Source organism: Otolemur garnettii, unplaced genomic scaffold (genome assembly GCF_000181295.1).
Source record: "Otolemur garnettii isolate 467f Iridium unplaced genomic scaffold, OtoGar3 scaffold00093, whole genome shotgun sequence".
NCBI lineage: Eukaryota > Metazoa > Chordata > Mammalia > Primates > Galagidae > Otolemur > Otolemur garnettii.
This window is the reverse complement of record NW_003852488.1, coordinates 6,739,683-6,755,044: the sequence shown is the minus strand read 5'-3', so window position 1 is coordinate 6,755,044 and position 15,362 is coordinate 6,739,683. Positions and strand designations below refer to the sequence as shown.

Below are 15,362 nucleotides of genomic sequence, written 5' to 3'. Positions count from 1 at the left end.
AAAAAAAAAAAAAAAATCATTGTCTAAACACTTAAGATTTGTGCATTTCACTAATGTATATGTTACCACGAAGACCATATTCTGTGTTTTTGTTTGTTTGTTTGTTTGTTTGAGACGGAGCCTCAAGCTATCCCCCTGGGTTGAATGCCAGGGCATCACAGCTCATAGCAACCTCCAACTGCTGGGCTCAAGCCAGTCTCCTGCCTCAGCCTCCCAAGTAGCTGGGACCACAGGCGCCCACCACAACGCCCGGCCATTTTTTAGTTGCAACCATCATTGTTGTTTGGTGGGCCCGGGCTGGGGATTCGAACCCGCCACCTTAGGTGTATGAGGCTGGCACCTTAGCCGCTTGAGCCACAGGCGCCGAGCCGAAGACCATATTCTGAAACAAGTATTTTAGAATCAGATTTGAAGCTTAAAAAGAGGCCCTAACTAGAGAAAGCTAGAATCAAAAGTGAGGGGGGGAATAAAAGGGTGCTCTAAGCAACTTAAAGGCTACATAAACACAAGGCAATTTTTTTCCAAGGGAATTCCCTACGGCTCCTACTTGAGGCTGTGTACACTAAGTTATGAAAAGTTCTAACGAGCTTCTTATCTGATATTCAAATTAATGACCAATAATAAACATAATGACTGTCCCAGACAGGCATCTTAACTGTAATATGGTGACAGTAAAAGGATCAGAAAGAAATCATAAAAAGAAGTTACCAGAATTTAAACACATATACTAGAATCCAAGGATGCACTTAGGAGAATCAACAGAATTCCTGAAAGAACATGCAAATTTCAATGTCATCCACATTCTCTGGGGGAGAGGTTCCATTGGCTTCAGTCTCAAAAGTATCCCCCAACTTTAAAAAAGGCGCAAGCCACCAGAACTCAGCCTTATCCCTCTTCAGTGAATCATTACATTTCCACTGCAATAACTGATGCTTGTAAAGATAACAGTAACTAAGAAAAAATTTTAATTGCATTTAGTGTACTTTGTACTAAACCAATCAAACCATGCAGTTCAACCTCAAGCAACACGCTAATAAAATTGCCATTTCATGTTCCTTAGCCAGCAGTAAGATAAAAAGGTCCATTTTATTTTTCGGTTTGGACTTTTACAACTGAAATCTTTACTTCAAATAACTGCTGAAAAATTCTTACATGTCATTTTTTTTTTCTGAGACAGATTCACTTTGTTGCCCTTGGTAGAGTACCATGATGTCACAGCTCACAGCAACCTCAAACTCTTGGGCTCAAGTGATTTTTTTGCCCCAACCTTCCAAGTAGCTGGGACTACAGGTGCTCGCCACAACATCCAGCTATTTTTTAGAGATGGGGGACTTGCTCTTGCTGAGGCTGGTCTCAAACTCATGAGCTCAGGCAATCCACCCACCTCTGCCTCCCAAGTACTGGGATTACAGGCGTGAGCTACCTAGCCTGGAAATGTCATTAATTTTCAAATAAAATCTTCTGTGCATGAGACAATAAATGATCAATATTTTAAATTATTGTTGACAACTTTCAGTGCTATCCACAAAAAGGAAAACTTAAGTTTAATTCTCTCTATAAGAAAGCTCTAAAGGCCTTAGGTTTTAAAAATGAACTTACTTTTAACTATCTCTAATCATAACCTTACTGTCTTAACTCTATCTGAAGAATCAAAAGCAAAAGTGTAAATACTGAACTGTCCTTAAATAACGAAAAGTTTGTTTTTGAACATTCATTGAGTGCATATCATATACCATTGATTAAGGATTAGAAATGGAAAATACTTGGCCCCTTTCACAACTATTAAGCTTTCCATTCCAAGTCTAGTATCCTATATTTTTGAGGTGAGGAAAGCCATTCTTAATAATCATTCAAGTCCTTTCTAGGCCAGAAAAAGGCCAAGAGTCTATCATCAATCTGCTCTGTTTTGTCCCATGACATTCAACCCTGAACTTCAAAGTACCACTTGCAGATAAAAAGGTCTTCCAGGGCCATTTTTGCGTTTATTAAAGAGTACAGAGTAACTGTGTTCATCAGAGGCACCAATTGCAAAAAAAAAAAAAAATTTCAAAAGACTGTATATGCCCCTCATGACAACAAACCAGATTTTGCATGAGAAGTACACGAGAGGCCTTCCACTGCGGGAAGTGGAGGCAGGAGGATCCCTTAAGCTCAGGAGTTCCTGGCTGCTGTAAGCTAGACTGAGGCCATGGCGCTCTAGCCCAGGTGCCAGAGAAGTACATCAGGTAAATGACAATAGATTAATACACTCAATTAAGTCTTTGTGAAATATTATATTCTAGAAAAATAAAAATAACATAGTACCTGTCCAAATTTTAAATACATGATCACATAAGATACAAGACATTGAAAATGAAGAAAATAACTAAACACTAAACTCTTAAGGCAACAACTTCCCTGTCTTAAGAATTCAAAATACTTTCCCAATTAAAGCTATTAGGCTTCTGATACCTTCTAAGAAACCAATGATTCCAAGCAGACCCATCCTTTATACTTTAAAAAAAGGGTATTATTGAATTTGGTGCTGATTTGTAAGTTAAATGTTTAGACAATAAAAAAAAAATGTTTAGACAAGGAGAGTGGAAAAAGCTTAAAATTAGTAACTCTATTTTAACAATCAAGCTACACTTTTAAATGCCAACACAATAAAAAGGAAGTTGTATTTGCTGTCATATTTTCCTCCAGAGGATATCTATTCTATAAATCTTGTGGGAAAATAGGTTTTATAATGCAAAAATTACAATAGACCATTAACCATAATGGTGTAACAGGTGCCTCATAATAAGAAATGACAGGGAAGAGCTTCACCAACTGGAAAGTGAAGAAGCAAGCAAATCTGTGACAGATTTATATTCTTCTTCACTCCCAATAAACCCTAAAGATACAGAATATAACCAGTGTTTGATGTTTGCTGTTCCCACCACCTCAGTACCAAACACACTTGAAAATCTTTTCCCAATAAGTCAGTGGATAAAAACATCAGGTATCTATTTTTCAAACAGACGCTCTCCAAATCACGATAAATGCTATTTTGATTTCTAGCTTTTTTAATACCATTGACATTATTTCTAAAGTGTTGTCTCCAGTGTCACATATTCCATCAAGAAGTTACTAAAGACTACTTGAGGGAAAATAACCAGATCCAATAATGGTCATTTACCAACAGTGGTTTAGATAAAGCTATGATATTCTGGACCCAAATAGGGAAACCTGAACATGTCCCCGTAATAGATGATATTAAAATTACCAAGCTAGCGGACCAAAAAACTTCCTTGCAGACTCTTGTGTGTGTGTCTATGAAGATAATTACATCAGAATTGCCTTCTTAATTAAAATATACACAAAAATACACAAAGAAAATTATTTGGAAAGGGATACAGTGGTGATCTTTCGGTGGTAGAAAAGTGTTTTTATACTTGTTTCTCGTATTTTCTAATTTTTAACAATGTACACACCTAACACCACTTGCGTAATAACTATTTTAAGCCACTAAGGGTTCCTTAAGAAAAAAAAAAATCAACAGGCAAGACACATGGAGATCAGGGTTTACTCTTACCAAGTTCTCCAAGTTTGTTTCAATTTATCCTTCCCAAAGTCTCTGGATAAGGCAAGAAAACACATTTTCTTAAACTGTTTTCTCTCTCTAGTTTCACTCACGTATACTTACCATTTTTCCTTGTTTTCAATATAATCTTTTAACCTGAGCAACTAATACAAGCGAACTCCTTTACAGGCTTATGCATCAAGAGATGGAGGGGGAACCTTCTAGATGAATAGTTATCTGTCTAGCTTTGTTAAAGTGAAAATTTCTGTGCAACCCAACTTTTCTTACTAGAAAGCAGCCTATGATCTTAAAGATGGAATCAAGTTCAAGTTCTACTGCCAAGTTCAGGGAACTTCTATTATCTCTGCTAGCATAAGGATGAAAGGAGATATGGGGAAACCTAACACTTAAATTGATGAAAATTATATTTGTTCTAGATGTTGAAACGAAAGTGCCAGATCCAATACACTTATAAAAATACTTAGGAAACACAGCAAAATACCATTCATGGGACTTAAAAGTGGCAATAAGTGGGACTAAGATTTTGGAAATAAAAGGACAATAAAAATTCCAGGTTGCATGTATTTGCTAAACTGTTAGCCAAAGAACATCCCATTTATCACCCCTACATGTTGCCCACCTACAACAAATAAATTACTGCATCAAAGTGTTGAGTTAAAGTATGATAACAATGAATGTTTCCTTCCTCCTCCTAAAAGTACTTAAATCTTGATTACTGTGATTTGATCAAAATCCAACTTACTGTAAAATGTCTAACCCTTGGTGAGTCACAACTTTCAGAGAAATAATTTCTTTGCATCTTAAAACTAGTTCATTAGCTTTGAAAGGTATTAGCCTTGGGCTACAAGTAGCTAGAGAGCTAGCCATCACAGCAGGTATTATAAAAAAGGAAAAATAGATCACCTATTAAAAAGCTTTGGGAAATAACCCCCTAAGCATTCCCATTAATGGGAAACCTCAGATCCATACCCCCTTTACTAAAAAATGTAGCTGTCTCCAATCGTTCACATCAGCTATCATTTTACACAAATTAATTCCCTCTTGGCCGAGGTAAACAGACGACAGACCCTCGCCCCCGCCAAGGCGAGGTGCAGCGCCAGCCTCCTCGTTACTAGAAAGCCAGCTAAAGCTGCCTTTAAACGGTCTCCGGGTGACGATGCATTCCTAACGGGTTTCAAAGGCACGTTTAAATCGCCCGCTTTTTTGTTTGCTCTCAGCATTCACCCGGCGTCGGGACTGCGGCCGCCCCCGCGTGCTCGGGATGGGCAAGCCCGGGGCCAAAGGAGCGGGGGCGGGGGAAGGACCCGCGTGGGCGGGGAGACCCGAGACCGACTGAGCCGAGGTGGAGGTCGCAGGGATGAGAAGCCCGCGTGGGAGGGTGGCAGAGCGCGAGCGCAAAGATGAAAAAACTGAGGCTTCCCAGGAAGGGGAGGAGAGATTCCGGGGAGGGGGAGCTGGGCCGCCGCCCCGCAGCCGAGAACGCACCGCGCGACTCCTGCCTCCCGCCGGGGTGTGCGCAGGGCCGCGATTCCGCGCGGCGGCGCCGCCCCCTCCCTTTCCTCCTCCTCCCCCCGAGGCGACAGAAACAACAGCGCGGGAGGAGGGGAAAGTAACTCCCGGCACCTCCGCCGGAATTAGCCCCGGTGCAGTGATGACACCTTCTCATGGCGCAACCAAGCCCCGCTCCCTCCGCAGCGGCGTCCCCGCCGCCGCCGCCCTCTCCATTTGAAAGTGGCCACCCCCCGCCGCCGCCGCTCCTCCCGCCCCGCCGCCGCCAGCTGCACCAATCCGCTTGGCCCCAGTTGCAAATCAAACGCTCCCTCGCGTCCAGAAGCCACTTGCGCCGCTGGAAACGGCCGCGCTGTCCCCCTCCCCGAGCCCCTCCGGGGCGGCACCTTCAGGCTGGGGCGAGCGCGCAGGCGAGAAACGGTTTTAAGATGGGAGCGGCGGCGGCGGTGAGCAGCCCCCAGCGGGCTCGGCTCCCGCTCCTGCTCCCGCCCCCAGACAGTTCTGGAAACTGTGTATCACCTCTGTCACAGGAAGCCATCCGGCAAGGAAGGCGGCGCGGAACCAACAAACAAACGCCTGCGGCCGCCCGCCGGAACCGGCGCGGGGACCGCATCGGGCTTCTGGCGGTTCCCGGGGCAGGGGCGCGGCGCCCATGCCCGCGCCACGGGCTTTGTGCGGGGCGGGCGCGGCGGGCCAGGCGTCCCACCCCCCGCAATTCCCCTTCCTGGGGCCCGGCAGCGCTGCTCGGACCGTTAGGTGACGCTCCGGCCGCAGCCGACAAGCAGCGCCTCGGCCGCCGCCCGCCCCCATTTCCACACTGAGCCTCCTTTCCTCAAACGCCAGAGGCGGGCTACAAAAGTTGGCCCCGGGGCCACCCAGCACCTGCCCACGTGCCGCGGAGGCTCGCTCCCGGGTCTTCCCCTGTCCCTTCCCCCCGCCGCCCTCGGCCGCCAGGTCACCTATTACCGGTGGGAGGGGAGAGAGGCTGCTATTTAAACGCCCGCGGAAGTTGAGGCACCCCCACTGGCGGGTGCCGTGCACCTGCCTCCCGCCGCCGCGCTCCGCCACTTTGAGCAGCAGCCGCGTCCTCAGCCCCGCCTCCTGCCCAAAGGCGGGCGGGGGGAGCGGGAAGGAGGTGGAAGGGATCGAATTTCTCCAGCAAATGGGACCGTTCCGACAGGATTCGGTTCCCCGGTCAACATTCCACATTCCATCCCTCTCCCGCATTTGCAAGCCCACGTAGAGCTATCCGGAAAGCTAGCTGGCTACCGAACAACAGCCCCGAACTCACAAACACGCTCACAGGCACAAGACACGTGCACTCAAGGGCTCTGCAACTTGCAGTCCCGAGGAACACACAGCACGTTCATTTAAGGCAGCAAGGAGACCCAGAGATACCCCCACCCCCACCATTTGCAGATGGTGCCAAAGGTTGCAATTTGCAAGACGTTTTAAGTTCATGTTTGATCGGTACTTTTCTCTACCAATGCTAACTCCTTCCCAATTTTATTGATGAAGGGTTTTACTTTACAGGTCTCGCTATAAGTAAAAGGTGTGTTCAGAGGAAGCTCCGTTTAGAAAAATCTAATTGCCAAGCTGTCCCTTCCACTCCCTGCTCACTGCCCTTGAATTGATGCAATGAACATTTTGGTTATGTGGTGACGCGGTGACAAGACCCAGGACTGCGGCCACCACACACAGATGTACCTACACACCTATGTCTGGACAAATATAGTCCCACCACACACGCGGTCACACACACTCTGGATTCATATATGTACGCGAACCTGCGTTCTGCCATTGCCATCTGTCTACCAAGTTGCTACTACGCTTTCCACTTTCATGCAGCCCAATGCACTTTTGCTTTTCAAAAAAAATTCTATAAACTAAAGCCAACCAAACTGGGCTTCTGCTCCTGAACGCATTTAATTGATGATTCACCTGAAAACCCGCATGTTCTTCGCAAATCCAGAAGAAGAAAAAGCTCTTGTCTTCGGCCCCCCAAAATTGAAAAAAAAACCATAATAAAACTTACTGATCCAACATAGATCAATTCTCAGGATCCAAAAATCATCCTCTCCTCCTCCTCCTCTGGCCCCCGCCCCGGCAATGCCCAAGTTACTGGTGGGATAGTAACGCTGCGCTCGGCTGCTGCCTCCCTCCCTCCTAGCTACATATCGAGAACCCAATCTTTTGGCGCCATATTAATGACGTACTATATTATTTCCACTAGGCAGCGACCTTCGGCATTAAATTACTCCCGAGAACTCCCGAGCAAAGCAACAAAACCATCAAATATGGCTGAGCCTCTCGGCTCGTCCTGCAGCCGCCGCCGCCACCGCCGCCGCTGCCGCGGGACCGGGACGCGCACACGGACCCACACGCGGACACGCGCGGACACACGCGCGGCGCGCCCACCCCGCGCGCCCCCCGCGGCCCGCGCGCGTACCTGCTGCGGAGGGGTTCGGCCGAGGCGCTGGGCTAGGCGCCGCTCGCTCGCTCCGCGCCGCATGAGTTCGGGCCGCGGCGGGAGGGCGGGCGGGGAGCCGGGCGGGCCCCTGCTTTCCCCGGCGCGCACACACCCGGCACTCGCGCACGGAGGCACTCTCGGACGGGTGTTTGGCTTGTTATGGAGGAAGGACTGTGTGAATCAAACTCATTTCTGGGTCACTGCTGCCACAGGGGGGAGCACTTTAATCCCCAGCCAAAACGAGAGGGTGGGGACGGGAGGGCGGAAGGAGCACGCGGGGAGCCCGCGGCGCGAGGGGCTCGGTTCCCGGTTAACTCTTGGCGGCCCTCGCCGCAGCCGGCTCGGCCTGCGCCCGCGGGGGCTCGCCCGGAGCCGCGCTGATCAGCTCGCGGGATCTCTCGCGTCGCGGACCTTGTGAAGGTAGAAATTCTTGATGTGCCTCGTGAGGCAGGGAGGTGGGTGTGTATCCCTTTCAAACTGCTGCCTCCGTTTCAACTCTAGTCTGACAACTGGAAATGAAGTCTTTCAAATTAGTTTAAAATTACGTGGATAAAATTGCGGCTATTAAGGCGTGTGATTTGGGTGAAAAGTTTTGTGTTTAGGCTCAGTAACAAAATATTTCTTTTGTAGTAACAGTTTAAGGGAGTTGCGGGTTAGAATGATATTTTTAAATGCACATAGTCCAATTCTGAGGCCGGAATACCATCTTTAGGTAAATTTGTATCGAAATATAGATGAATTCCATCTAAATTACTATTCCAAATGAACATTAATCCATTAGAAGATAGCTATTACTGAGAGGGAGGGGGAAAAAAGAGGGATTATTTGTAAATTGTCACCACGTTTATGTTACACATTACTACAGAACTGGCTATCTTCTCCCTCCAAACATGAGCAGAGCGCCTAACAGGGAGTTGAAATCGCAGACTAATCGCCTAACAGTAAGTTGAAATCGCAGACTAATACAAAATCATTCACCAGAGATTCATTTGGAGTGGTTACCGATTTTCCACAAAATACAAAGTTGCTTTTTCATATGGCAGATAACATTCTTTATGGCAGATTTTTTCATATGGCAGATAACCGACGTATCTGACATTCAGCTTCAAAAGAAAAAAAAAATCCAGATTAGAATGCCCATGCCCATAGGAACAGTGATCACTAATTACAAAATTGAATATTGAACCCAAAAGGTATACTTATCCTCTGGAAGAATTCTTCTGAATATATCAGGTTTGATTTCATACAATCACACACCAACCCATCCACCTACATCCAGAACATTATAATCTGACAATAAATGCAGCGAAACAAAATCTAATTGAGTCCTTCAGTTATTTTTCAGAAAACAAAGCCAACTGAAATCTTAAGTACTTTAAAGAATCTATGTGTCTTCTTTCTTCCTCTCTTGTTTCACCAGTGAACAGTATAAAGACTCCCTACCAGTCCTATTCATGTGCTCACTTAATCCTGCTCAAAGAGGTCACACCTGTAAAGCACTATGTTAACTATCATTATTACTATCATTAGTATTGCACTAATTATTGTTATTTTCATGGGTTCCCCTTACACATACCCTGTAGAAGTTAAAGTGCACAGGCTTTGTAACCAGACATGGTTGGATCTGACTCTATCATTATTACCAGCTGATGGGTCTGTGAGATAAATGACAGAACTTATCTGAGCCTGGGTTTCTCTCTGACTAGTAAAATGAGGTTAACAAGTGGCCCCTAAGGGCTGTTAAGAGGAATGAGATAACCCTATGACAGTTTGGTAACAGAGGCCCTGGTGGTAGGAGGTTGTCCACTCACTTGGCTATCACACCCATATCTCTTAGTCTTCTCTCCCACCAAAAATTTCAACTTTTCTAAATTCCACATAGCTTTACTTCACTCATTCTCCTTTCAAGAAAATTTACTCACATTTCTCACTTACTGTTTTACTTTTTTAAAAACCATTTTCAGTCTGTCCTTAACAGAAAACATTAGGCAGCAAAAGAAAAGTGTATTAAATTAATAAATAGATGACAAAAATAAAAAGGTAAAATGGCACACAAACTCCCCAGGATGGCACATTGATCAGGACTGAAGGATCCATAAACATCTCAATTATGTCATGGCATCAGAATGTTGAGCAACCAAGAAAGTGCCACGTGCTATAAATAGCTGTGGACCATAAGTCAGGAGACTCCCACAAAATCCTACAAGATGACTGTAGATAGATCTATTTAGGCCTTCATTTACCCATTAAAATAATGGGGTAGATAACATCCAAGGCCCCTTTCCTTTTTAATATTCAGTAATTTATGATTTTCTTACTTAGGCAAGTGATGGTTATTTAAAAAAATGAAAGACAACTTGAATCCGTAAGGAACATGTAAAAATATTTTGTCATTAATGATCAGCAATTGGCATTTCTTAAATAATAGGTGACTCTTGGCCATCATACCACAAAGGAAACTTCTGTATAATGTATTTCTGAAACGGGAAAGGCAATGACATGGTTTGCCTTGAAGCAGCACAGATAATACAGCCTAGACTAAGTACTAAGCCAGTAATTAAGAAAATGAATTTCTGATTCCACTCTGTCACTTACTATTTTACCTTGCCCAATCATTTAAGATCACCATTTCCTAGTCTGAGTTCACATTTTATTATCAGAGATGAAAGGACATTCAACAAAATAGCTACAAGTAGTCTGCATAATTGAAATATCAAGATTCTAGTCTTTCCTGTGAAACACCTATCGAATCAGTGTTCGTGGTGATAATTACAATTCTCTATATCCTGCACATTCTGGTGTACAATTTTATTATTTTCTTCCATAATAATAGATTTTTATGAAGAATTTGGATATTTATATTCATATTCCTGATTTTGAAACTATATATGATTAAGCCTCTTAATATTTACTTAGTCATTTCATTTTCTCTCCTCTGCAGGTAAAGAATTACAAGGCCTGACGAATCAGAATTGTTCGTGGCATTTGAATTAAGGAGATGCATATGCTAAAGTCCTGTATTATCTGATTCCTTTAGGGAAATGAGCAAGAAATTCCTGCTGGCAAATACCACTGCCAGTTGGTATACATTATGACACACTGAGAGAATTTTTTATTACGCAAGGGTGCTCTTGGATAAAAATGTGTTGCATTCTAAAAGTTTATTTGGATATACTTTAATTGATTGAAACTTTGAATTTGTGCCCAAGATAAACCTTGTTATAAACAGGGCTTAGATTGTCAAGCAGTTCTTTTTATTTTTTTTTTTATTATTTTATGTATTTGTTTATATTGAGACAGAGACTCACTCTGTTGCTCTGGGTAGAGTGCCTTTGCATCATAGCTCACTACAACCTCAAACTCTTGGGCTTGAGCTATCCTGTTGCCTCTGACTCCTGTGTAGCTCAGACTGCTAGATGCCCACCACTACCCCTGGCTAGTTTTTCTCTTATTAGGAGAGATGGGGTCTCATTCTTGCTCAAGCTAGTCTCAAACTCCTAAGCTCAACCAGTCCACCCACCTCAGCCTCCCAGGGTTCTAGGATTACTTACAAGTTTGAGCCACCTCATTTGGCCTTTTTTATGCATTTTTTAATAAAACTGGGATGATGCCACACATTGCATTTTATGATCTTCCTTTTCACTTTCATCTTACATTTTTTCATTTTGATCCTATACAATTTCATGTAAGGTTTGTGAATTTCAGGTCTTTGACCACCTTCATGCCATCCATTCCTCCACTGCATTCTCATGGCTACTTCCTGGACCTCAACTACTACATAGTAGACATTTTTGCTATCTTTATTATCAAACCTAAATAGCTCTCATTTTGACTACTGCCTTTGAGACTTCCAAAGCCTATTTCTCCCACCCCAGCCCCTTCCTTTTTATCTAAAGAGTCACTTAACTGCTGCAATCTACTTTTCTAACCTGGAGCAAAGAGGCAGTAACTCAAAATGTGGACTATCATCATCATCATCATCATCATCATCATCATCAGAAGCAGCAGCAGCAGCAGCACCTGAGAACTTGTCAGAAATGCATTATTTTGGCCAGGCATGGTGGCTTATGCCAGTAAGCCTAGCACTCTGGGAGGCGGAGGCAAGTGGACAGCCTGAGCTCAAGAGTTTGAGACCAGCTGGAGCAAGAACAAGACCCCATCTCTACAGAAAGAGAAAAACTAGCCGGGTATCGTGGCCGGCGCCTGTAGTCCCAACTACTTGGGAGTCTGAAGCAAGGGTATCACTTGAGCTTCAAGAGTTTGTGGTGGCTGTGAGCTGTGACGCTATGGTACTCTACATAGGACTACTGAGACTCTGTCTCAGGAAAAAAGAAAATAAATCCATTATTTTCAGCCCCACCTCAGACCTACCGAAACAGGAAGTATAACCCCAAAATCTGTTTTAACAAGCTTAGACAGTTCTTTCTGATGTTCACTGAAGTTAGAAAACCACTCATGTAGATCACTGCCAGCCACCCCACTGTAACCACACTGTTTTCTGAATCATCTTGTCTGATTTTCCTTCATCAGACAAATGTTTATTAAACAATTATTGTGTTCAGGAATAGGACCAGGCACTAGAGACAAGGTTACAGATAACACAAGAGAATAGACCTATTCTCTTACCGCAGGTGGGTAGAAAATATAAGTGATTACAATAAACTACAAGGTTTGGGGGAAGCCTATGCTTACACACCTGGTCTGTCTGTGTGGTGGGAGGAGGTGGTGGGAGAAAATGCTAAGAATAAGTGACTCTGAAGGTGCAATCTGAAGCATAGTAAGTGTCAGCCAGGTGAGGAGGGGGATGTGGATCGAGTGACGATCGTTTTACAAACCCTCTGGCCTCAGTGTAGACGACTGGATGGATTGGGAAGGCGGTGGGTAGGTAGACTGGAGTTAGCGAAGCTAGTTAGGCGTTTGCAGCTACGAGCTGAGAGATACAGGAGGCTTGGACTAGTTGTGGAATGGAGACAAGCCAGCCCGTGACGATGATGGCATCCTTCACACTGTCCCAGATGTTGGAAGGCTTCCAGTCGTCGCCCGCTTTTGAAAGGGGTTACCGGGGATGTCTCTGGGGCTACTGGGCCCTTGGGGCATGTTCGAGGGCACCCTCAAGGCAGAGGCAATCATTTGAACAGAGATCAACGTGTAAAGAACCAAGGGAAGGTCCTGCTGGGCAGTGAGTAAGTAGGTGGAAGCCTGGGTGCGGCCGGGTCCAAGTCCTGCCGCCTTGTGGGGCGGAACTCAAGCACCAGCAGGCAGCGAGAGCGGCTGGAGAGGACTTGGGTCCCTCGCAGGGGTCCCTCTCCGACCCTCTAGCTCCTACCTGCCAGGATCAGATACCAGGCCTCCCTCACGTCCCGGGGTCGCCACCCCACAGTCTCTTTGTCCCTCCACCGGAAAGCTCAATTTTCTTCCACAATACACCTTAATGGCCCATTATAACCTGAGTCCAAATCATTAGCAAATGAAAAACGGGTTCGCTTTCCTTGGTGGCTGAGCGGGTGGATGGGGAAGGGAGCGGAAACAGGGAGGTGGTGCCCTCCCACTGGTTTAGTTCAAATGTTAATAAAGCAAGGAAAGGAGGCGTAGCAGTTAAGTTTCTGTGTTAAAATTGCTAGAAAACTCACTTTAATTTTACTCGAGGGCACGTGTGTGAGCCTTCGGGCATGTTTAATTGTGGACAGAACTTAATGGGTTGGTCGTCAAAGGTGAAGGTTCTCAGGTCTCTGAGAACTGAGTGGATTCCTTCCCTTATTCAACGGAGGATCTTTGAGCCCTGAGCTCAGGGCCTACGGTGGAGGACAAAACAAATAAACCCTGCCTTTCAGGAGCTTATATTCACTTTCAGAGAAAGGGAATGCAAAAGTGGGATATATGATGAGTTTAGTTGGAGGTGCCCAGCAAACACCTTATTGAATACGCCCAGAAGGGCCTAGTGGGGGAGAGAAAGTCTGGGTTGTAAATACAGGGTGGCCATAAAGTTCACGTGCAATACATTGTGTTAGTTTAACAGTTATCTGAATGGGGTGATTAACTGGGACCTCAGAGTGGATGAGAGCAATTGGAAGTGTCTATAAAGTGAGAAGAAAACAGAGCCAAGGCTAGAAATTAAGGTGAAGCATTTAAAGGATAGGCAGGGGAAGCTGCAAAGCTTCAGAGGTTTCCTTGAAGACAGTCCTAGAATAATTCAAGTATCTTAGCCTTCTTCATGCCTGACTCTAGCCCTCTAAATACCACTGGAAAAAAATCACAGACCTGTGCTGATTGGTTTCATGATGTATTTGCTTAACCTCCCCTTGAAATCACTCTCTTTCCCTAGTCAGTTCAATTTCCCATTCTGCTCAGGATCTGTCTCAAAACTCCCTTCCTGTCCTCAGTCTGCCATCCTGCCACCTACCTCAGCACTTTCAGCTGGGATTCTAACCTCCTACGTAATACAGGTAACTGGCCATTGCACAAGAATGTCTTCAACCTTCCAACACAAAATCTGCACACAATGAGAGGAAGATGACCCTCCCTCCACCTGTGCCCAGAATCCCCTCCCAGGTCCCTGAGCCTGGCCCTAACTCAAGATCTTAGTTGCTAACTCAGGATTAGCCCTTCTTTCTCAGGTACTTTCCACTTGCTCCCTCCTGACTCCTTTCTGAACACATTTAAATATACTAATGTTTTCCACCAAAAAGAAACCTTCTCAAAGCGCTCTTCCTTCCTTCCTTCTTATAGCCACACTTTTTGAAAGAATGGTCTACACTGACTCTTGAGCCCACTGAAATCTGACTTATGCCCTTGATCACCTTTGCCAAGACATAACTGCTCTTGCCAAGATTGCTATTGACATTCTTATTACTAAATCCCTTGGCAATTTCTTATCCTTGTTTTATCTTACCTCTCACCAACATTAGACACTGTTGTCCATTCAAGCCTTGTTTCTTAAAGTATTTTCACCTGGCTTTCATAATGCTAAGATTCCTCTGCTTTCTCTTCTATCTTTCTGGCCTCTCCTCATTCTATTACAGTCTTGCAGGTTCACTTTTTTTTCCTTTTGTTAAAGCAGTGCCACAGATAAGTTGGCTTTGAGCACATGAGAAGAGACTTTTTGAAAGATTCAACTGAAGGAGTAATTTTGGTTGAGACATTTTATAAGAAAAAAAAATGAATAGTTCCTTAACCATGTTTAGCATGGGTACAAATAAAAAAAGAACATCTGGTTAAAGATTATTAGGTTAGTCAATCAGCTGGATGGGTAACCCTACCTTCCCAGAAGGAGTTCTCAGTCTTATTAAAGTCTGTCAGAAAACTGTTCACGCACTTTATCAGGAATGCTAATTGCTTCCCAGAAGGAGTTGTAAATTACATCACACAAAAAAATTCTGTCCCACACCAGGTTTGAGTCAATTTTCTTTCTCACTTTCAGTCTTTTAAATGTTGGTTTTCTTTACAGTTCTGTCCTAAGCCCTCTTCTCATTCTACATATATTCCTTGTATGATCTCATCTACTCCCATGACCCCCCAAGCACATGTCTATTCCAGCAGTTTCACATAGGACGGTCAGACTTGTATCTCTAATAGCTTCCTGAACATCCCCTTGGATTTCCACAGGTATCTCAAGCTCAATGTACCCTAAATTGAGCTTAGCTTTCCTCATGCTTTGTGCCTCGTCACCTGTTTCCGCCATCCAAAATTGTGAAGCCAGAAGCTAACATAACTCTTTACTTTTCTCTGATAATCCTCCACCACCATCCCCAAGCAAGGCTGTCATCAGGTATTTTTATATCTCTCCACTCCCATAGCCACTGTCATCATCTCAGTCACCTA

General features: G+C 44.6%; 1 protein-coding gene across 3 annotated transcripts in view; it reads right to left on the bottom strand.

The window, feature by feature from the left end:
• The window catches only part of JADE1 (jade family PHD finger 1), a 64,845-nt gene extending 57,059 nt beyond the window's left edge, over nt 1-7,786 (bottom strand). Inside the window, exon 1 of one of the 3 annotated variants that reach the window (XM_012808733.2) lies at nt 7,524-7,786. The gene's annotated coding sequence lies outside the window, so the exon portion shown is untranslated. Of the gene's footprint in view, nt 1-6,040; nt 6,168-7,109; nt 7,483-7,523 lie in introns of those variants that run through there. The other 2 variants (XM_023516567.1, XM_023516566.1) reach the window with 2 other exon arrangements.
• Between the last annotated feature and the right edge of the window lie 7,576 nt (nt 7,787-15,362).